Genomic DNA, 24,679 nt, shown 5'->3' on the forward strand with positions numbered 1-24,679 from the left:
AAATACAATAGGGTTTCAGCCCTACGGGCTTGAACCCCTAATAAAACAGACAAATACAATAGGTTTTCAGCACTTCGTGCTCGAAACCCTAATTAAAGCTGCAAGCAGCGTTTACCGGGTTTCGAGCATTAAAGCACATACAACATGTCAGATGTCGTCGACCAGGCTGATACACCACATCGCATCCAGAAAAACGTAAGAGATGGTCAGAAACGGTTCAGACAGACTATGTAGCTTACACACAGGTGCACCTATAGGACAAACATGTCACATCCTTAATGTTAAGTCATTCTGATAATTTGTTAACGAGAATTAGTTTTTCAGATTTATACCGTAAAATACAATTCAGAAATGGCCGTGTTTAGTTGAATTACAAGGCCATTGAGTCGGCTTCAAGCGATTTGGGACCTTAAGACCTTTCAGGGCATGCCTGTGTAGTTTTGCTGAATTGTACAAAATAAATTATAAAAAATAAGCTACCTCACACACCTGTTCAAAGTCATCAGCAAAAAAGGTGCTATCATTCAGTGAAATGTCTCCCTCTCTTCTCACGAAGCATTGACAAATAGAACACTGAAGGAAATGTTTGTGGTGCTTACAGTGGCAAAACTTGGGTCACAAAATGTTAAAATAGTGTAAAAAAGTCAAACGAGCCGAACCCCATATCTCTACGATGTTCTGATACAAAGATACAGCTCATGCTAAATGGTTGCTAGGGTATTCTGATTGGTTGCTAGGGAGTGAATTGCAATCCACCAATGATTATACTCAAAGCCATGAAAGGCATAATCCACGATGACTCATGATTTTAGATATAAGGTTGCAGTATTTTTAAGTCAAAATAACAAATAACCACTAGGTGGCGCTATGAAAAACTTGTGCATGCAACGTCATGAATGTGTTACATCTAGCTAGTATCATGGCTATACACTTAAGTTTAGTGAAAAAAACTGTTGTATGACCATTGTGCTAGCTCAACGTCAAAGGTTTTGTTCAATTATGAGGCCAACTAGTGGTGCAGGCATACCATTTTTTTGTATTGCCTCAGACTCTGCTCAGACATCAGCGTATCAAATCTGGTAAAAAAATATCATTTCGTTGCGGAGTTAAAACCATTTATGTGTAAAAAACACAAAATTTGGAGTAAATTTTTCGTTTTTTGCAATTTTCGGCCATTTCTGATGGAAATTTTAACATAATGCCAATAGAACTTTTTGTTCAGAAGGTAATACAATATTCTTCCTATGGTCGTTTCGAGTCGATCGGAGGAACCCTCGCGGAGTTATTCGCGCATGTTCTTTAAGCGCTATTTTCCTGTGCAGAACCAACCGTAAAGCAAAACCTGGCATGCTTGGTATCATTGGACTCGGCAACAATTCAGGACTCCAAGGAAAAACGTCGCATGAAAATACGTTAAACTCAGCCGAAGTTATAAGCATTATTCGATTCGTATGACCACTAGGTGGCGCTGTGACGAAACGATGCATGACACCTCAGGCCATGACTCTCATCACAAGTACCAAGTGTCGTGTTGATACTTCATTCCTGTCCCCAGTTATAGCCAATAATGTTCTAGTGCCTGCCCACAATTCAGACGTGTGGGCGTGGCATGTTGACCGTGAGTCGAAAGTTCAACTTTTTTTTGATAATTATTGATATTCAAACTCCAAGGAACATTTTAGCACTGGAATGATTCCGATCGGGCGAAAAACCTAGGACTAGTTCGTTTTTATTTTTTTCGACAAAATCGAAAATAGCGGAAAATTTTTCATGACGGAAATGAAAACGGAGATATACATTTTTTAAGTTTGGAGCCAGGGATTACAATGATACCAAACACTTGAGTGTATGATGGCCGGTTTAGGAGTTATGAGCCCAAACGCGTCGGGCATTGCTATAGCGCCACCTATGGGCCGATTTGGCTGGTTCACTGTATCTGAGTAGCCTGCTAATATACAACCAGTTGACCAAGTGGCAAGTTTCTACGACTTACGGTTTGTGCTGGGCGACGCGTTTTATGGCGGAAAAATAATAATAATAATTAAAGCTGCAAGCAGCGTTTACCGGGTTTCGAGCATTAAAGCACATACAACATGTCAGATGTCGTCGACCAGGCTGATACACCACATCGCATCCAGAAAAACGTAAGAGATGGTCAGAAACGGTTCAGACAGACAATGTAGCTTACACACAGGTGCACCTATAGGACAAACATGTCACATCCTTAATGTTAAGTCATTCTGATAATTTGTTAACGAGAATTAGTTTTTCAGATTTATACCGTAAAATACAATTCAGAAATGGCCGTGTTTAGTTGAATTACAAGGCCATTGAGTCGGGTTCAAGCGATTTGGGACCTTAAGACCTTTCAGGGCATGCCTGTGTAGTTTTGCTGAATTGTACAAAATAAATTATAAAAAATAAGCTACCTCACACACCTGTTCAAAGTCATCAGCAAAAAAGGTGCTATCATTCAGTGAAATGTCTCCCTCTCTTCTCACGAAGCATTGACAAATAGAACACTGAAGGAAATGTTTGTGGTGCTTACAGTGGCAAAACTTGGGTCACAAAATGTTAAAATAGTGTAAAAAAGTCAAACGAGCCGAACCCCATATCTCTACGATGTTCTGATACAAAGATACAGCTCTTGCTAAATGGTTGCTAGGGTATTCTGATTGGTTGCTAGGGAGTGAATTGCAATCCACCAATGATTATACTCAAAGCCATGAAAGGCATAATCCACGATAACTCATGATTTTAGATATAAGGTTGCAGTATTTTTAAGTCAAAATAACAAATAACCACTAGGTGGCGCTATGAAAAACTTGTGCATGCAACGTCATGAATGTGTTACATCTAGCTAGTATCATGGCTATACACTTAAGTTTAGTGAAAAAAACTGTTGTATGACCATTGTGCTAGCTCAACGTCAAAGGTTTTGTTCAATTATGAGGCCAACTAGTGGTGCAGGCATACCATTTTTTTTGTATTGCCTCAGACTCTGCTCAGACATCAGCGTATCAAATCTGGTAAAAAAATATCATTTCGTTGCGGAGTTATAACCATTTATGTGTAAAAAACACAAAATTTGGAGTAAATTTTTCGTTTTTTGCAATTTTCGGCCATTTCTGATGGAAATTTTAACATAATGCCAATAGAACTTTTTGTTCAGAAGGTAATACAATATTCTTCCTATGGTCGTTTCGAGTCGATCGGAGGAACCCTCGCGGAGTTATTCGCGCATGTTTTTTAAGCGCTATTTTCCTGTGCAGAACCAACCGTAAAGCAAAACCTGGCATGCTTGGTATCATTGGACTCGGCAACAATTCAGGACTCCAAGGAAAAACGTCGCATGAAAATACGTTAAACTCAGCCGAAGTTATAAGCATTATTCGATTCGTATGACCACTAGGTGGCGCTGTGACGAAACGATGCATGAAACCTCAGGCCATGACTCTCATCACAAGTACCAAGTGTCGTGTTGATACTTCATTCCTGTCCCCAGTTATAGCCAATAATGTTCTAGTGCCTGCCCACAATTCAGACGTGTGGGCGTGGCATGTTGACCGTGAGTCGAAAGTTCAACTTTTTTTTGATAATTATTGATATTCAAACTCCAAGGAACATTTTAGCACTGGAATGATTCCGATCGGGCGAAAAACCTAGGACTAGTTCGTTTTTATTTTTTTCGACAAAATCGAAAATAGCGGAAAATTTTTCATGACGGAAATGAAATCGGAGATATACATTTTTTAAGTTTGGAGCCAGGGATTACAATGATACCAAACACTTGAGTGTAGGATGTCCGGTTTAGGAGTTATGAGCCCCAACGCGTCGGGCATTGCTATAGCGCCACCTATGGGCCGATTTGGCTGATTCACTGTATCTGAGTAGCCTGCTAATATACAACCAGTTGACCAAGTGGCAAGTTTCTACGACTTACGGTTTGTGCTGGGCGACGCGTTTTATGGCGGAAAAATAATAATAATAATAATAATAATAATAATAATAATAATAAAACAGACAAATACAATAGGTTTTCAGCACTTCGTGCTCGAAACCCTAATAATAAAACAGACAAATACAATAGGTTTTCAGCACTTCGTGCTCGAAACCCTAATAATAATAAAACAGACAAATACAATAGGTTTTCAGCACTTCGTGCTCGAAACCCTAATTAAAGCTGCAAGCAGCGTTTACCGGGTTTCGAGCATTAAAGCACATACAACATGTCAGATGTCGTCGACCAGGCTGATACACCACATCGCATCCAGAAAAACGTAAGAGATGGTCAGAAACGGTTCAGACAGACTATGTAGCTTACACACAGGTGCACCTATAGGACAAACATGTCACATCCTTAATGTTAAGTCATTCTGATAATTTGTTAACGAGAATTAGTTTTTCAGATTTATACCGTAAAATACAATTCAGAAATGGCCGTGTTTAGTTGAATTACAAGGCCATTGAGTCGGCTTCAAGCGATTTGGGACCTTAAGACCTTTCAGGGCATGCCTGTGTAGTTTTGCTGAATTGTACAAAATAAATTATAAAAAATAAGCTACCTCACACACCTGTTCAAAGTCATCAGCAAAAAAGGTGCTATCATTCAGTGAAATGTCTCCCTCTCTTCTCACGAAGCATTGACAAATAGAACACTGAAGGAAATGTTTGTGGTGCTTACAGTGGCAAAACTTGGGTCACAAAATGTTAAAATAGTGTAAAAAAGTCAAACGAGCCGAACCCCATATCTCTACGATGTTCTGATACAAAGATACAGCTCATGCTAAATGGTTGCTAGGGTATTCTGATTGGTTGCTAGGGAGTGAATTGCAATCCACCAATGATTATACTCAAAGCCATGAAAGGCATAATCCACGATGACTCATGATTTTAGATATAAGGTTGCAGTATTTTTAAGTCAAAATAACAAATAACCACTAGGTGGCGCTATGAAAAACTTGTGCATGCAACGTCATGAATGTGTTACATCTAGCTAGTATCATGGCTATACACTTAAGTTTAGTGAAAAAAACTGTTGTATGACCATTGTGCTAGCTCAACGTCAAAGGTTTTGTTCAATTATGAGGCCAACTAGTGGTGCAGGCATACCATTTTTTTGTATTGCCTCAGACTCTGCTCAGACATCAGCGTATCAAATCTGGTAAAAAAAATATAATTTCGTTGCGGAGTTATAACCATTTATGTGTAAAAAACACAAAATTTGGAGTAAATTTTTCGTTTTTTGCAATTTTCGGCCATTTCTGATGGAAATTTTAACATAATGCCAATAGAACTTTTTGTTCAGAAGGTAATACAATATTCTTCCTATGGTCGTTTCGAGTCGATCGGAGGAACCCTCGCGGAGTTATTCGCGCATGTTTTTTAAGCGCTATTTTCCTGTGCAGAACCAACCGTAAAGCAAAACCTGGCATGCTTGGTATCATTGGACTCGGCAACAATTCAGGACTCCAAGGAAAAACGTCGCATGAAAATACGTTAAACTCAGTCGAAGTTATAAGCATTATTCGATTCGTATGACCACTAGGTGGCGCTGTGACGAAACGATGCATGAAACCTCAGGCCATGACTCTCATCACAAGTACCAAGTGTCGTGTTGATACTTCATTCCTGTCCCCAGTTATAGCCAATAATGTTCTAGTGCCTGCCCACAATTCAGACGTGTGGGCGTGGCATGTTGACCGTGAGTCGAAAGTTCAACTTTTTTTTGATAATTATTGATAATCAAACTCCAAGGAACATTTTAGCACTGGAATGATTCCGATCGGGCGAAAAACCTAGGACTAGTTCGTTTTTATTTTTTTCGACAAAATCGAAAATAGCGGAAAATTTTTCATGACGGAAATGAAAACGGAGATATACATTTTTTAAGTTTGGAGCCAGGGATTACAATGATACCAAACACTTGAGTGTATGATGGCCGGTTTAGGAGTTATGAGCCCAAACGCGTCGGGCATTGCTATAGCGCCACCTATGGGCCGATTTGGCTGGTTCACTGTATCTGAGTAGCCTGCTAATATACAACCAGTTGACCAAGTGGCAAGTTTCTACGACTTACGGTTTGTGCTGGGCGACGCGTTTTATGGCGGAAAAATAATAATAATAATAATAAATATAGCTGCTAGCAGCGATTTTCGGGGTTCAAGCCATTTAGATCACAAGACGTTTAAGGACATGGCCATATAGATATTCTGCATTGTATATTGTACACACACACGTTTACCTGAGAAAGGAGAAACAAGACTGTTAAAGAACAAGACTTAATATTGACATGGTTATACACTCATTTGGTATGTAGTTTTCTTTAATAAAAAAACCAAAAATATATAATTCTTGCTGCAAATGTCGTGTAAGTGCCTCCAAAATTATGTTCAATGTTTCACAGCTATCATAAAATGACATGAGTGTTAAAACTGATAACTCAGAACAATTGAAGTGGTAGTCTTTCACTTAATGTGATTTTAATATTATAACAGTAAAATCATGAAGTTAAAGGTGCAGTGTGTACATTTTAGCGGCACCTAGTGGTGAGGTCACGAATTGCAACCAATGGCTTAGTCCACTGCTCACCCCTCGCTTTTGAAACACATCTCTATGCTACAGTAGCCGCCACCAGACAAACATGTCATCGTCGGAGACAACTTAGTAAAAAAATGTGTCCGTTAAGGGCTTCTGTAAAAAAATGGTGACTTCTATGTAAGGGGACCCTCAGTGTATGTAGATAAAAAGGTAAAAATTACACACTACACCTTTAAATGTGTACAGAGTTCTTTTAATAGTAGACTTAGTTAAAGAGTAATCATCTTCTGTGTTTTCTGTGAGTGCAAATGTCAGCCAGTGATTGATCCTCTACAGCCATCTAGTGGACATAACGGAAAATTGCACCTAAAAACCACAATAAGGAATTTGAGTATATTGCCTGATCTCAATAATACTTGTATGCTTTGTCATAAGCTTTAGGGGCCGTTCGTCAGGGCCGTTTTCAAAATGACTGTGTGATAGCTATACTTCTGCAAAGTTGTTTTTGTATTTGTATTATACAGTCAGGGCCGCCTTAACCTAATGTGAAGCCCTGGGGCTGAGAGGTTTTGGAGGCCCCCATACCCTCAATTTATAGTCTCATTAAAAAAAGAGTAATATCTAGGTAATCTACATCACAAAATGCATTAGTTTCTTTCACAATACATACAACAGTGAGTTTTCCCTCTTTGACCCAGAAAACACCATAATATCATTATTAACATATCACTGAGCTCACTTGAGCATTAACACAAGACAGTTTATTTAACAACCACACACAGCAACTTGTGGTGAAAATAAAACCAAAATGTATGAGAGTATATATGTTTATAAGCTTTATGTCTATATAGTTTTTGGAATATACAAATTTGCAGAAAATTGCCAATATCTAACTAAATGCTCAGCACAGTTTAAAAAATATAAGAAGTTAGTTTTAAATTGAAAATGCATTAATGTTAACAAAAGATAAGTCTTATAGACATAATCTTTTAATCAGTTATTTATTTTGTAGGCTATTGAAGATATAGTCTGCATTGTATTTAGTATTTATGCATACTACGCATGTAAAACACATATGAAGATGCACAAAACAGACAGGGAACATACATGTACCAAATATAAGATCTTTAGATAAGGACATTATAAATATGAATGGTGCGATCTGGGGATGATCATTAGAGATGGTCTTGTCGCGCTTTGACTTGCACATGTACCGTTGCGTCGTCTTTCTAAAACAACAGATGTGTACTGTGAGCTAACATCGCGTCAAACTACATCGCAACAGCTGCGCATGCGTCACTGATATAAACGCGAGTAAACTTAAACTTTATAACAACGAACAGCATTAATATGTTTGGGAACTCCTTTCTTTATTTGGCGGCACAGTATCTTGCGCAGAGTTGGAGAGACTTCTGCATGCCAGAGAAGGCATGAGCACAGAGAGAGCGAGCGCGCGCGCGAAAGAGAGAGAGAAAAATCTGCTACGTCTGATATTTTATTTCACTGTAAGTTACCACGGGCCAATCAGCAGCCATGTAACATGCAGTAAGAGTGATTGACAGATAACCTGATGAGTTACAAAACAATATGAACGTGAACTTGGGAGGCCCCTGAACTTGAGAGGCCCCTGGGCTTCAGCCCAGGTAAGCCCGTGCATTAAGGCGGCCTTGTATACAGTGTAGAGAAAATTGTACTGCACTGGCTTTACTGTTGTTTGAGTGTAAGAACTGAAACAATTTAATAAAACAAAACCAGATACGTTATCTGAATGGTGGATGGTGTTATTAAATTGTGTCAATAACAAATATCATTTCATTTAGCAGATTCATGTTCATGTCCTTTAATCGAGTACCATGAAGGCTTTCTGTTTAAATTAGGTAAATAAAGTGAGGTATGCAAGTGATTAAACCGTATATATCTTTATGGACAAAAGGAACATATACACAAACATGCTCAGCACATTTTGTATGTTTCTCTCATCTGAAACAGTCATTTTAATTCATAGAGATCTAGGTCTTACTAAATGGTTGCTTGTTTAAATCTTTTAGACTATTTTTTGAACAAAAGTAATTGTTCTTATAGAACATATATATTCTTTGACATAGATATTATGTGCAAACATACAAGTATTTCAGATGACAGCCTCTTTCATATTATAGTAGGCCTAAAAATAGTACTAAAGCTGTACATTTTTTATATTTAACAACTGGCTATGTCCATACATAACTGATCCAGATGTGTTGTTTATATCAAATGGAGTTAATAACAAATATGATGTCATTAAGCAAATGTCAGTCAGATTTGCTATTAAGCACTTATTTGTAAATAGAAAATAGAAAATAGATTAGAATACTAACTTTTAAGTCTAGATTAAAAACACATCTGTTTAACTCTGCATTTACTGAATGAGCAATGTGCTGCTTTACACTGACTGCACCTTTAACTCAAGCCACTTTTACTCCTGTTTTATTCTTTTTAACATTTTAAACTGTTTTTATTAAAATCACATTCATTTTCTTTAATTGTTATTCAAAATTCTCATGTATCTTTTTTTATTGTGATTTTATTGTGTATCTATTATTTTTACATTTTCTTTTTTCTCTTTTATATATTGTTTTCTCATTTCTATGTAAAGCACTTTGAATGACCTCTGTGTATGAAATGTGCTATACAAATAAACTTGCCTTGCCTTGCCTTGCCTTGTGTTCACACACGTGCTGTGCTAGAGTAAGTTTTCAGTAAACATTTATATTTAAAATAACCAATTGTATCATAACATTACAATTTCATTGCAATAATTCTATAAACAATTATTGAAAACTTTATAAGACACAGCATGACATGTTTATGTTATGGAAAATAGATTAGAATACTAAAGCTACTGATAACCAAATATTTATTCTCTTTATGTGTGATTATTAGTTATTATTTCTAATGTTGGCCTATTATTGTTCTTTAACTCTTTCCCCGCCATTGACGAGATATCTCGACAATTAAGAGAAAACGCTTCCCCGCCAATGACGAGATTTTCCGTCTTTCCGCAATACCGCTATTATCCACCAGGTGGCGCCCTTCCGCAACTTTTTAAAACCGGAAGAATTGCCCTATGGCAAGCTGCTGCATGTCCGTGTCTGTTTTAAAGATCGCTCTGAATGAGATCGCTATGAAAAGTCCGTCACAAAAATGGAATTATCTCTGCTTTTTGCTCAAAATATGGTGTTTTTGCAAAAACCTACCCATATTCAAAAGCTGATTGCAAAAGAACCACTAAAGGTAGGATGAAAGGTTTTTTTTGTTTGAAAGCAGAGAGTCTGTTCTTTCATTTGGTATATTGTATGTTTATATATTTAAAGAAGAACATTTTCTGGAAGGCATTAAACTTTGGTGAAAATTATGAAAAACGCTGGCGGTGGCTGGCAACTTTTTTTTAAAACGCTGGCGGTGAAAGAGTTAAGGATCCACATATTTACAGCAATCTTTTTCATACCTTTAAGGCCAGTTCACACTGGTCAGACAACTACCAACTCCAACAGACACCAACAGACAACCACATTCTAAAGTCTCATTTACTTTGATCCAACAACTTCCAACAGGGGTTTCACACTGGTCAGACAGACTCCAACAGAGGCGTCTGTTGGAGTCTGTCTGACCAGTGTGAAGTGGCCTTTAGGATTTGAAGAATTCTAAGACCACATTTGAAGCTTTATAACTTCATAGGGTTGTTTCCCACAGGTTTAAATTGATGCATGACTAGCCATTAGTTATGTAAAAACATTTAGGTACTTTTTACAAACAAACCTTATAAAAAACATTACTGGTGTACATCTTAAGACAAAACTATGGCCCAGATATATTTAAAGGTAGGCCAGTGTAAGCTATTTTCAAGTAAGATAACTAAAACTTAAGCCTTAATTTTAGTCTGTAACTACACTTAAACCAATGGTCAGTAACACGAATCTCTAAGACTAGTATTCAAAGTTAGTCATACATTTTTGTCTTCATGATTGAACATAACTGCTTTAAGTATCATGTGAAAAAATATTTAAATTATTTAAATTATATTTAAATCCAAATAGTAAGACTGATTAGCCCTAACTAACTACTAGTTCTTCAGACTAGTCCTTAAAACACAGTCTTTACTTAATGGCTACTGTATGTTTATTCAACCAGCCCTAGTCTTGGAAAGACATATATTGTCTGATCTTAATAAAACTGTTAATATTTTGTCATAAGCTTAACATTACTAGTTAATTAGTTAGATATACTTAGTCTGGCCCATTTTGAAAATGTCACATTTCAAAATGCTTGAATTGATTACCTCAAGTCTTTTAGTTTTAATGAGGTAAATGACTGCAAATCATTAAATCTTATAATAATTTTCATGCAGATGCAAACCCATGGACAAAAGGAACATAACAAAACAAATTTTATTTTATGTTTCATATTGATATTTGCCCAGATAGTACAGCAAATTCATACAATTGTTTTTCATATAAACATAAACATCTAGAGCAGTACTTTCAACTCAGTGAACCGCAGTGGTTTCTCAAGACCCAATGCTCGGCACATTTTGTATGTTTCTCTCATCTGACACAATCAGTTCAGTTCATACAAATCTCTACTGATGATTTAAGTAGATTTGTTTAAAATAGAAGACTTTCGTATATGTGCAGAGCAGTGGGCCTCCAGGAATAATTTTGAGAACCATTGATCTAGGGCACAGTTAACGTAACTCCCGTTGTTCTAGATGCAAATATTTCCGGAATGATGAGCCAAAAATCATCAAAGACACTTGAGAACATAAGACAAACAGGCCCATCAGTTTAGTTGTAATGGCACACCATTACGCTGGACTCGTACATGGTTAATGCTGGCTGGCTGTTGGTCGGCATGTTTTCTAAGATATGTAATTATCCTAAAAGACCCTTATAAGAATCTGAAAGCAGATGTTATGTGCAAAATAAAAAGTAGGTCAGACAAATATTTATGTGTTGTATACATATGCTATAGTTATCGTTATTTTTTCTTAGGTTATAGCGCCACCTAGTGGACAATCTCTGCAATTTTTTGCATGTGACCTTGGCCTGGGTCTATACATATGTGTACCAAGTTTCGTGTTGATATCTCATTCCTATCATAAATGATAGCCATTGTAGTATTTGTGGCACCGCCTCTTTGTACTTTTGACCGTGGTGTTGCGACAATGAGTGCAAAGTTCAACTTTTTTTTGATAGTTATTGATAATCAGTGTCTAAGGCCTATTCCAGCACTGGATCGGTTCAGATCGGTCAAAAAACCTAGGACTAGTTTGCAAAAGTAGGTTTCAAAGAAAATGATGAATATCTAACAAACGATTCGACTGAGACAAGTGCTGCTTGAGGAAAAGTTGTTCATTTTAAGTACCTCTATTAAATGATATGAGGATCTTGTTGATATCTGAAACACTGCATAATACACAATCACTTAAACACTGAAAAAACGTGATAGCGCCCTCCGGAGTCCGAATTTTTTCTTACTCTGCACAGACCTTCATGGCCAAGAGACAAACAGGCCCACCGCGTTTCATTTCGATCGGCCTCCGTTAACCCTGTCTAATAGCTGCTTTTTATTGATTGGCCGATGGCGGCCATGTTTTTTGAGTTACGCAAAATTCCTTTTAAACATAGATAGTACCCCAGACCAGGAGCACACCTGTCAAATGTCAAGTTGATCGGTCCCATATTTCCGTAGTTACAGCCCTTCAAAGTTGAGGTGGTGTTATAGCGCCAACTAGTGGTCAAGCGGCGCAATTTTTTGCACCTGACCTCAGAATAGTCGCCTGTATATGTGTACCAAATTTGGTGTCGATACCTCCTTCCCTTCCTAAGTTATAGCCATTTAAGATCAAGAGGCTCCGCTCATTGGGGGCGTTTGGGCGTGGCTTGACGACGGCGAGTCGAAAGTTAAACTTTTTTTTGATAACTTTTGATATTCACACTCCAAGGAATATTACGGCACTGGAACGGTTCCGATCGGACGAAAAACCTAGGACGAGTTCGTTTTTATTTTTTTTTACAAAATCGAAAATAGCAAAAAAAAATTCATGACGGAAATGAAATCGGAGATATACGTTTTGTTCGTCTTGACGCAAGGAATCCAGGGATATAAGACACTTGACATTTGGATAAGATTTGTGGAAGTTATGACCATCAACGCGTTTGTTATCGCTATAGCGCCACCTATGGGCCAATCGGGTTGATACTCTATCAACCTCTCCCCAAATTGGGTCCTACCATTTGGCCAAGTTTCAAGTCTCTAGGCCTTACGGTTTGGTCTGCACGTTCCGTTTTACGGCAGAATAATAATAACTAATAATAATAATAAATATAGCTGCAAGCAGCGATTAGCGGGGTTCAAGCGATCTGGGACCTTAAAGGGGTCATAGCGTGAAAATCTGACTTTTTCCAAGTGTAAGTGCTATAATTGGGTCCCCAGTGCTTATATCAACCTAGAAAACATGAAAAAGATAAAAAATAAAATAATCGAGAGCACAATTGAATTTCAATTACAACAAACCACCATCATTGTGATCAGTGTTTGCATTTCATCCACTCATTTGCATTTTAAAGGAAACACCCAAAAACTGCACAATTTTGCTCAGGCCTACAAAGTGTCAATTTTAACATGCTATAATAAATGATCTGTGGAGTATTTTGAGATAACACTTCACATACACACTCTGGGTACACAAACAATTTATTTTACATCTTTAAAAAATCTCATTATATGACCCTTTAAGACCTTTAAGGGCATGCCTGTTTAGATTTGCTGCATTGTTATCAAATATACTTAGAATATGAAATACTAACATGTTACCAATTAGGTAAATTTTCTGAAGAGAAAATTATGTGGTGCATGCTGTTGCAAGATTTGTCACACAAAATGTTTCAAAAATTGTTAACATGAGACAAAACAGCCCACCACAATTTCTCTACGATGTTCTGATATAGAGATATAGGTCTCACATGGCTAATCTATAACACAGCAATGATGAAGAATAAGCTAAAACACATACATGCATTTACACACAGAAGCAGAAATGGCAGGGTTAGGAAATAAGACTTTGAAATAAATGACCAATCTCCATATGCTTGGTGTCCTTTAAGAGTTCATCAACCTATTTAAATGTTTATCCTATGTTCGAATGTCACATGACTGTTAAAACGGATACCGTCAGAATGATTGACGAAATGTTATTTTAACATAATAATACTGACTTCATAAAGTTAAATCATGCATCCATTGATGAAACCTGTGAACACAATTTCATTGAGTATACATTTTAAATAATAAATAATAATTTTAGCCAGCAGATGGCAGAAGATGACCTTCTGCCATCTGTTGGCTAAAATTATTGTTTTCCTTTTACAATTAATTTAACATAAAATTAGTATTGAATATTTAAAAGTAAATAAAGGTAGACACATTTTTAACTCAAATCCTGATAAGCATGCTCTTAAGTATATTAATGAGGGTCTGTGTTTCACACAGAGAGTATATATTTTTCATATAATCCTTTTATTGTGTTATTGTAAGAGAATACTAATTTATGGATTTGGAAACAATAAAGCAAAGTTACATATTTTAATAGAAACATTTTTAGGCTCTGTCATGTTAAATTGTCAAATAGTGGTATAGCTCTGCAATTATTTTCATGTGATTTTAGGCTGGGCCAATAAATAACTGATCCAGATATGTTTTCAATATCAAATTATGTCAATAACAAATGTTATGTTATTTAGTAGATTTGCAGCAGATTTGCTGGTGAGCATTTGTCTGTGTTACTTTCATAAAGTGCTGCTTTTTAGTCGGGTTCTAGCAGGTCATTTATGTGAATAATAACCAATTGCATTATCACATGAAGTTTTTGGTGCAATATTTGAAAAATAACATATAAAAATGTAACAACTTTGTATTATACATCATGTCAGGACACGTTTATGTCATGGAAGGTAGAATAGAATCCTAATTCTACTGATGTAAATAAATGGAGATAATGAAAAACTTTAATCCATATCTTTATGAGTTCCTTTAAACACACATGCTGCAATTCAGTCGTACAAATGGCACCTACACCAATGTGTGACATCACATGAAATCTATGCTTACAAAAGCAGGTATTCAAATTCATTACATTTTGTATTTGATATACCTTTACACACAGAGGACAGAAAAATGTACTGCGCTGATTTTATTGTTGTTGACTGAAAAAATTCTAGTAGTTTTGAAAAGTTGTTTTTGTAATTCAAAGCTAAACAACTAAAAGAATAAGACGTACAATTGGTGATAACAATTTGGCATTCATATTTGCTCACAGACTACAGGAAATTGTATTGCATTGGCTTTAGTGGTGTTGAGTGAAAAACCAAGTATTAGTTCACAAAATAGTTTTTTCATATAAACATAAACATATAGAGCAGTGGTTCTCTACTCCGTTTCTGGAGAACCACTGCTCTGCACATTTTGTATGTTTCTCTCATCTGACACAATCAGTTTAGTTAATAGAGATCTCTACTATTGTGCTGATTATGTGAAGCAGGTGTGTTGAGAACCACTAATCTAGAGAACTGTTTACTTTGCACACATTGTGTTAGATGCAAAGATTTTCAGAAAGATGAACTAAAAATCCTCACAGACACTTGGAAACATAAGACCAACAGTCCCATGAGTTTAGTTGTAATCACACACCATTAGGCTTGACTCGTACATGGTTAATACTGGTTGGCTGTTGAGTGGCATGTTTTCAAAGATAAATAATTATCCTCATAGACCATTATAAGAACCTGAAAGTAGATGTAATGTGCAAAATAACAAGTAGGTCAGACAAATATTTATGTGTCATATACATATGCTATAGTTATGGTTATTTGTTCTTAAGTTATAGCGCCACCTAATGGACAATCTCTGCAATTTTTTGCATGTGACCTCAGCTTGGGTCTATACATATGTGTACCAAGTTTCATGTTGATATCTCATTCCTATCATAAATGATAGCAATTTAAGTATTTGTGGCCCCGCCTCTTCGTACTTTTGACCGTAGTGTTGCGACGACGAGTGCAAAGTTCAACTTTTTTTTGATAATTATTGATATTCAGTGTCTAAGGAATATTCCAGCACTGGATTGGTTCAGATCGGTCAAAAAACCTAGGACTAGTTCGCAAAAGTAGGTTTAAGAGAAAATTATGAATATCTAACAAACGATTCGACTGAGACAAGTGCTTCTTGAGGAAAAGTTGTTCATTAAATGTAGCTCTATTAAATGATATAAAGATCTTGTTGATATCTGAAACACTGCATAATACACAATCACTTAAACATTGAAAAAACGTGATAGCGCCTCCCGGAGGCCGAATTTTTTCTTACTCTGCACAGACCTTCATGGCCAAGAGACAAACAGGTCCACCACGTTTCGTTTCGATCGGCCTCCGTTAACCCTGCCCAATAGCTGCTTTTTCTTGATTGGCCGATGGCGGCCATGTTTTTTGAGCTACGCGAAATTCCTTTCCCACACAGATAGTACCCTAGACCAAGAGCACCCGTGCCAAATCTCAAGTTGATCGGTCCCATATTTCTCTAGTTACAGCTCTTCAAAGTTGAAGTAGTGTTATAGCGCCAACTAGTGGTCAAGCGATGCAATTTTTTGCACGTGACCCCAGAATAGTCCTTTGTATATGTGTACCAAATTTGGTTTCGATACCTCTTTCCAATCCCAAGTTACAGCCATTGAAGTCCAAGAGGCTCCGCCCATTGGGGGCGTTTGGGCGTGGCTTGACGACGACGAGTATAAAGTTCAACTTTTTTTTGATAACTTTTCATATTCACACTCCAAGGAATATTACAGCACTGGAACGGTTCCGATCGGACAAAAAACCTAGGACTAGTTCGTTTTTATTTTTTTCGACAAAATCGAAAATAGCGAAAAAATTTTCATGACGGAAATGAAATCGGAGATATACGTTTTGTTCGTCTTGACGCAAGGAATCCAGGGATATAAGACACTTGACATTTGGACAAGAATTCTGGGAGTTATGAGCATCAACGCGTTTGTTATCGCTATAGCGCCACCTATAGGCCAATCGGGTTGATACTCTATCAACCTCTCCCCAAATTGGGTCCTACCATTTGGCCAAGTCTCAAGTCTCTAGGCCTTACGGTTTGGTCTGCACGATCCGTTCTACGGCAGAAGAAAAATAATAACTAGAATAATAAAAATCCATACAAATACAATAGGGTTTCAGCCCTACGGGCTTGAACCCCTAAAAACCTTGGCAATTACAAAAGGGTTTCAGCACTTCGTGCTTGAACCCCTAATAATAATAAAACAGACAAATACAATAGGTTTTCAGCACTTCGTGCTCGAAACCCTAATAATAATAAAACAGACAAATACAATAGGTTTTCAGCACTTCGTGCTCGAAACCCTAATTAAAGCTGCAAGTAGCATTTACCGGGTTTCGAGCATTAAAGCACGTCAGAGACGTCAGACGTCGTCGACCAGGCTGATACACCACATTGCATGCAGAAAAACGAAAGAGATGGTCAGAAACGGTTCATACAGAATATGTATGCTTACACACAGGTGCACCTATAGGACAAATATGTCACGTCCTTAATGTTAAGTCATTCAGATAATTTGTTAACGAGAATTAGTTTTTCAGATTTATACCGTAACATACAATTCAGAAATGGCCGTGTTTAGTTGAACTACAAGGCCATTGAGTCATGGTATGGTGCAATGGTGTAAACAGACTGCAGACATGCACATAAGGCACACACACAGCAGCGCAGCAAACCGCAAGGACCTACAGTGGACAGCAAACACAGCTGGAAAGATAATGCTTGACTTATTTAATGTCCTCCTTAATTGTGTTCTGATAACTCCAGGACTAAGCATAAGGCAAAACCTGGCATGTTTGGTATCGTTGGACTCTGCAACAATTCAGGACTCCTGTGAAAAAAGTCCCATGAAAATACGGTGACTGCAGCCAAAGATTTAGGTTTCTAAAATATGCTTCCGACCACTAGGTGTTGGTGCAACAAAACTGCAGGCTCCCTCAGGTCCTGACTGCCATCAGAATTACCAAGTACTGTGTCATTACGCATACGTTTGGCGAAGATACAACCTTAAATACATTAGCTATCAGCAAAAAAACAGCTCTCATTCAGTGAAATTTCTCTGCTCTCTACTCACTTTTAAGTGAAAATAACAAATAACCACAGGGTGGCGCTACGACAAAATTGTGCATGCAACATCAGGTCATGACTTTGTTACATCTAGCTAGTATCATGGCTGAACACTTTAGTTTAGTGAAAAAAACAGTTGTAAGACCATTGGGCTCGCTCAATGTCAAAGGTTTTGTTCAATAATGAGGCCAACGAGTGGTGCAGGCATATTATTTTTTGGGTATTGCCTCAGACTCTGCTCAGCCATCATCGTATCAAATCTGGTGAAAAAATGTCATTTCGTTGCGGAGGTATAACCTTTTATGTGTAAAAAACACAAAATTTTGAGGTAATTTTTCGTTTTTTGCAATTTTCTGCCATTTCTGATAGAAATTTTAGCATAACGCCAATAGACTTTTTTGTTCAGAAGGTAATGCAATGTTCTTCCTATGGTCGTTTAAAGTCGATCGGAATAATCCTCGCAGAGTTATTCGCGCATGTTTTGTAAGTGCTATTTTTGCTGTGCAGAACTAACCGTAAGGCGAAACCTGGCATGCTTGGTATTGTAGGACTCGGAAACAATTCAGGATGCTAAAAAAAAAACTCCCATGAAAATCTCTTGACCACAGATAAAGTTATAGGCGTGAAAGTTGCAACCATTGCATAATCACAGTATTTAGTGCTATTTTCCCCGTTATAGCGCCATCTAGTGTCCAATATGCGAGCTTTTTATATCACGACCTTATACCGATGGCCTACACATATGATTCAAGCCCCATGATGATATCTCAAACGCCTCTCGAGTTATGGCCGTTTAAATGTTTTAAGCTCCGCCCAGTTCGGTTTTTGGCCACTCCTTGCGTGTTTGAATACAAATTTCAACTTTTTTTCGATAATTATTCATAATCCCACTCCACAGAATCAATTAGCATTCGTTAGGTTCAGATCAGATGAAAAACCTAGGACTAGTTCGCAAAAGTAGGTTTGAACGTTATCGCCAATAACTAACGAACCGTTTGATTGACAGCAACGCTTCAAGAGGCAAAGTTTTTCGTCATGAACCGATCTATCATATGATGTCATGTTTGTGTATGTATGTCAAACGTCACGTGATACAGGCACCGAAATACGGTATTACGCCCCCTAGTGGCCAAATGACACCATAATTCTTACAGACCTTCTGGAGCAGTACACGAACAAGCACAGTGAGTGTCGTTCCGATCGACCTTCGTTAACCCTGTCAAATCAGCCCTCACACTTCATTGGCCGATGACGGCCATGTTTTTGCAGATACGCCAATGTCCTTCTAGACCCTCATGGTACATTGCACAAAGACACACCATACCAAATATGAAGTGTATCGGGCTTACGGTTGTGTAGTGATAGCCATTTTCGACCTCAAGCTTATTATAGCGCCACCTAGTGGCCAAAATCCGCGTATTTTTTCCTGTGACCCTGGAGTGAGCTGATACACATGTGTACCAAACCGCGTTAAGATATCTCTAACCGTTCACGAGTTATAGCCATTTTCCTGGAGATAGTCTACTTCCGGTATTGAATTTTGGCGCCCCTTAGTGACACTGAAGCGAAATTACACATTCTGTTCGATAATTATTTACCTACTCACTCCACAGATTTCTCCTGCGTTGGAACGATTCCGATCGGGCGAAAAACCTAGGACTAGTTCATTTTGGCTTGAAATGCATATTATGCAAATTAGCGAAAAAATTTGCATACCGGAAATGAAATCGGAGATATACATTTTTTAAGTTTGGAGCCAGGGATTACAATGATACCAAACACTTGAGTGTAGGATGTCCGGTTTAGGAGTTATGAGCCCCAACGCGTCGGGCATTGCTATAGCGCCACCTATGGGCCGGTTTGGCTGATTCACTGTATCTGAGTAGCCTGCTAATATACAACCAGTTGACCAAGTGGCAAGTTTCTACGACTTACGGTTTGTGCTGGGCGACGCGTTTTATGGCGGAAAAATAATAATAATAATAATAATAATAATAAATATAGCTGCAAGCAGCGATTAGCGGGGTTCAAGCGATCTGGGACCTTAAAGGGGTCATAGCGTGAAAATCTGACTTTTTCCAAGTGTAAGTGCTATAATTGGGTCCCCAGTGCTTATATCAACCTAGAAAACATGAAAAAGATAAAAAATAAAATAATCGAGAGCACAATTGAATTTCAATTACAACAAACCACCATCATTGTGATCAGTGTTTGCATTTCATCCACTCATTTGCATTTTAAAGGAAACACCCAAAAACTGCACAATTTTGCTCAGGCCTACAAAGTGTCAATTTTAACATGCTATAATAAATGATCTGTGGAGTATTTTGAGATAACACTTCACATACACACTCTGGGTACACAAACAATTTATTTTACATCTTTAAAAAATCTCATTATATGAACCTTTAAGACCTTTAAGGGCATGCCTGTTTAGATTTGCTGCATTGTTATCAAATATACTTAGAATATGAAATACTAACATGTTACCAATTAGGTAAATTTTCTGAAGAGAAAATTATGTGGTGCATGCTGTTGCAAGATTTGTCACACAAAATGTTTCAAAAATTGTTAACATGAGACAAAACAGCCCACCACAATTTCTCTACGATGTTCTGATATAGAGATATAGGTCTCATATGGCTAATCTATAACACAGCAATGATGAAGAATAAGCTAAAACACATACATGCATTTACACACAGAAGCAGAAATGGCAGGGTTAGGAAATAAGACTTTGAAATAAATGACCAATCTCCATATGCTTGGTGTCCTTTAAGAGTTCATCAACCTATTTAAATGTTTATCCTATGTTCGAATGTCACATGACTGTTAAAACGGATACCGTCAGAATGATTGACGAAATGTTATTTTAACATAATAATACTGACTTCATAAAGTTAAATCATGCATCCATTGATGAAACCTGTGAACACAATTTCATTGAGTATACATTTTAAATAATAAATAATAATTTTAGCCAGCAGATGGCAGAAGATGACCTTCTGCCATCTGTTGGCTAAAATTATTGTTTTCCTTTTACAATTAATTTAACATAAAATTAGTATTGAATATTTAAAAGTAAATAAAGGTAGACACATTTTTAACTCAAATCCTGATAAGCATGCTCTTAAGTATATTAATGAGGGTCTGTGTTTCACACAGAGAGTATATATTTTTCATATAATCCTTTTATTGTGTTATTGTAAGAGAATACTAATTTATGGATTTGGAAACAATAAAGCAAAGTTACATATTTTAATAGAAACATTTTTAGGCTCTGTCATGTTAAATTGTCAAATAGTGGTATAGCTCTGCAATTATTTTCATGTGATTTTAGGCTGGGCCAATAAATAACTGATCCAGATATGTTTTCAATATCAAATTATGTCAATAACAAATGTCATGTTATTTAGTAGATTTGCAGCAGATTTGCTGGTGAGCATTTGTCTGTGTTACTTTCATAAAGTGCTGCTTTTTAGTTGGGTTCTAGCAGGTCATTTATGTGAATAATAACCAATTGCATTATCACATGAAGTTTTTGGTGCAATATTTGAAAAATAACATATAAAAATGTAACAACTTTGTATTATACATCATGTCAGGACACGTTTATGTCATGGAAGGTAGAATAGAATCCTAATGCTACTGATGTAAATAAATGGAGATAATGAAAAACTTTAATCCATATCTTTATGAGTTCCTTTAAACACACATGCTGCAATTCAGTCGTACAAATGGCACCTACACCAATGTGTGACATCACATGAAATATATGCTTACAAAAGCAGGTATTCAAATTCATTACATTTTGTATTTGATATACCTTTACACACAGAGGACAGAAAAATGTACTGCGCTGATTTTATTGTTGTTGACTGAAAAAATTCTAGTAGTTTTGAAAAGTTGTTTTTGTAATTCAAAGCTAAACAACTAAAGGAATAAGACGTACAATTGGTGATAACAATTTGGCATTCATATTTGCTCACAGACTACAGGAAATTGTATTGCATTGGCTTTAGTGGTGTTGAGTGAAAAACCAAGTATTAGTTCACAAAATAGTTTTTTCATATAAACATAAACATATAGAGCAGTGGTTCTCTACTCCGTTTCTGGAGAACCACTGCTCTGCACATTTTGTATGTTTCTCTCATCTGACACAATCAGTTTAGTTAATAGAGATCTCTACTATTGTGCTGATTATGTGAAGCAGGTGTGTTGAGAACCACTGATCTAGAGAACTGTTTACTTTGCACACATTGTGTTAGATGCAAAGATTTTCAGAAAGATGAACTAAAAATCCTCACAGACACTTGGAAACATAAGACCAACAGTCCCATGAGTTTAGTTGTAATCACACACCATTAGGCTTGACTCGTACATGGTTAATACTGGTTGGCTGTTGAGTGGCATGTTTTCAAAGATAAATAATTATCCTCATAGACCATTATAAGAACCTGAAAGTAGATGTAATGTGCAAAATAACAAGTAGGTCAGACAAATATTTATGTGTCATATACATATGCTATAGTTATGGTTATTTGTTCTTAAGTTATAGCGCCACCTAATGGACAATCTCTGCAATTTTTTGCATGTGACCTCAGCTTGGGTCTATACATATGTGTACCAAGTTTCATGTTGATATCTCATTCCTATCATAAATGATAGCAATTTAAGTATTTGTGGCCCCGCCTCTTCGTACTTTTGACCGTAGTGTTGCGACGACGAGTGCAAAGTTCAACTTTTTTTTGATAATTATTGATATTCAGTGTCTAAGGAATATTCCAGCACTGGATTGGTTCAGATCGGTCAAAAAACCTAGGACTAGTTCGCAAAAGTAGGTTTAAGAGAAAATTATGAATATCTAACAAACGATTCGACTGAGACAAGTGCTTCTTGAGGAAAAGTTGTTCATTAAATGTAGCTCTATTAAATGATATAAAGATCTTGTTGATATCTGAAACACTGCATAATACACAATCACTTAAACATTGAAAAAACGTGATAGCGCCTCCCGGAGGCCGAATTTTTTCTTACTCTGCACAGACCTTCATGGCCAAGAGACAAACAGGTCCACCACGTTTCGTTTCGATCGGCCTCCGTTAACCCTGCCCAATAGCTGCTTTTTCTTGATTGGCCGATGGCGGCCATGTTTTTTGAGCTACGCGAAATTCCTTTCCCACACAGATAGTACCCTAGACCAAGAGCACCCGTGCCAAATCTCAAGTTGATCGGTCCCATATTTCTCTAGTTACAGCTCATCAAAGTTGAAGTAGTGTTATAGCGCCAACTAGTGGTCAAGCGATGCAATTTTTTGCACGTGACCCCAGAATAGTCCGCTGTATATGTGTACCAAATTTGGTTTCGATACCTCTTTCCAATCCCAAGTTACAGCCATTGAAGTCCAAGAGGCTCCGCCCATTGGGGGCATTTGGGCGTGGCTTGACGACGACGAGTATAAAGTTCAACTTTTTTTTGATAACTTTTCATATTCACACTCCAAGGAATATTACAGCACTGGAACGGTTCCGATCGGACAAAAAACCTAGGACTAGTTCGTTTTTATTTTTTTCGACAAAATCGAAAATAGCGAAAAAAATTTCATGACGGAAATGAAATCGGAGATATATGTTTTGTTCGTCTTGACGCAAGGAATCCAGGGATATAAGACACTTGACATTTGGACAAGAATTCTGGGAGTTATGAGCATCAACGCGTTTGTTATCGCTATAGCGCCACCTATAGGCCAATCGGGTTGATACTCTATCAACCTCTCCCCAAATTGGGTCCTACCATTTGGCCAAGTCTCAAGTCTCTAGGCCTTACGGTTTGGTCTGCACGATCCGTTCTACGGCAGAAGAAAAATAATAACTAGAATAATAAAAATCCATACAAATACAATAGGGTTTCAGCCCTACGGGCTTGAACCCCTAAATATAGCTGCAAGCAGCGATTACCGGGGTTCAAGCCATTTAGATCACAAGACGTTTAAGGACATGGCCATATAGATATTCTGCATTGTATTTTGTAGGAGAAACAAGACTGTTAAAGAACAAGACTTAAAGGTTAAATGTCACGTTCTTCCTGATACCATTTTTTAAACCCTAGTTTGCGTGTAATGTTGCTATAATAGCATAAATAATACCTGTAAAATGATAAAGCTCAAAGTTCACTGCCAGGCGATACATTTTCTTCAATAGAATTCCTCTTTAAAAGCCTACAACGAACGGGCGGTTTGGACTACAGCTCTCTATTTCCTGATTTAATGACGTCACTAAAACAGTTAGTTGACTAAATTCCGCCCACAGGAATACGTCAGTCACCTGCTTTGGCTCAAACGGCTCTGCTAAGCTTAGCTGCTATCGAATCACAGCACACTTAACAAACTACACAATAAAAACTTGATACGTATTTCTGAAGGAGGCACTTCATAGAACAAGGAAGACATCAGCCCGTTTTGAGGACAGTGAAAACAGCGCTATACAGATAAGTAAATTGTGTGAAAACTACCGCGTTTTTTTTACACGTGAAAAACATGAACACATGTTATATTGCCCACTATAAACACAATCAAAGCTTCAAAATCACAGACAGAACGGGAGCTTTAATATTGACATGGTTACACACTCATTTGGAATGTAGTTTTTTTTTATAAAAAAAACAAAAAAATATAATTCTTACTGCAAATGTTGTGTAAGTGCCTCCAAAATTATGTTCACATTTCACAGCTATCATAAAATGACATGAGTGTTAAAACTGATAATTCAGAACAATTAAAGTGTTAGTCTTTCACTAAATGTGATTTTAATATTATAACAGTAAAATCATGAAGTTAAAGGTGCAGTGTGTAAATTTTAGCGGCATCTAGTGGTGAGGTCACGAATTGTAACCAATGGCTTAGTCCACAAAAGGAACA

This window comes from Paramisgurnus dabryanus, chromosome 4 (genome assembly GCF_030506205.2).
Source record: "Paramisgurnus dabryanus chromosome 4, PD_genome_1.1, whole genome shotgun sequence".
Lineage (NCBI taxonomy): Eukaryota > Metazoa > Chordata > Actinopteri > Cypriniformes > Cobitidae > Paramisgurnus > Paramisgurnus dabryanus.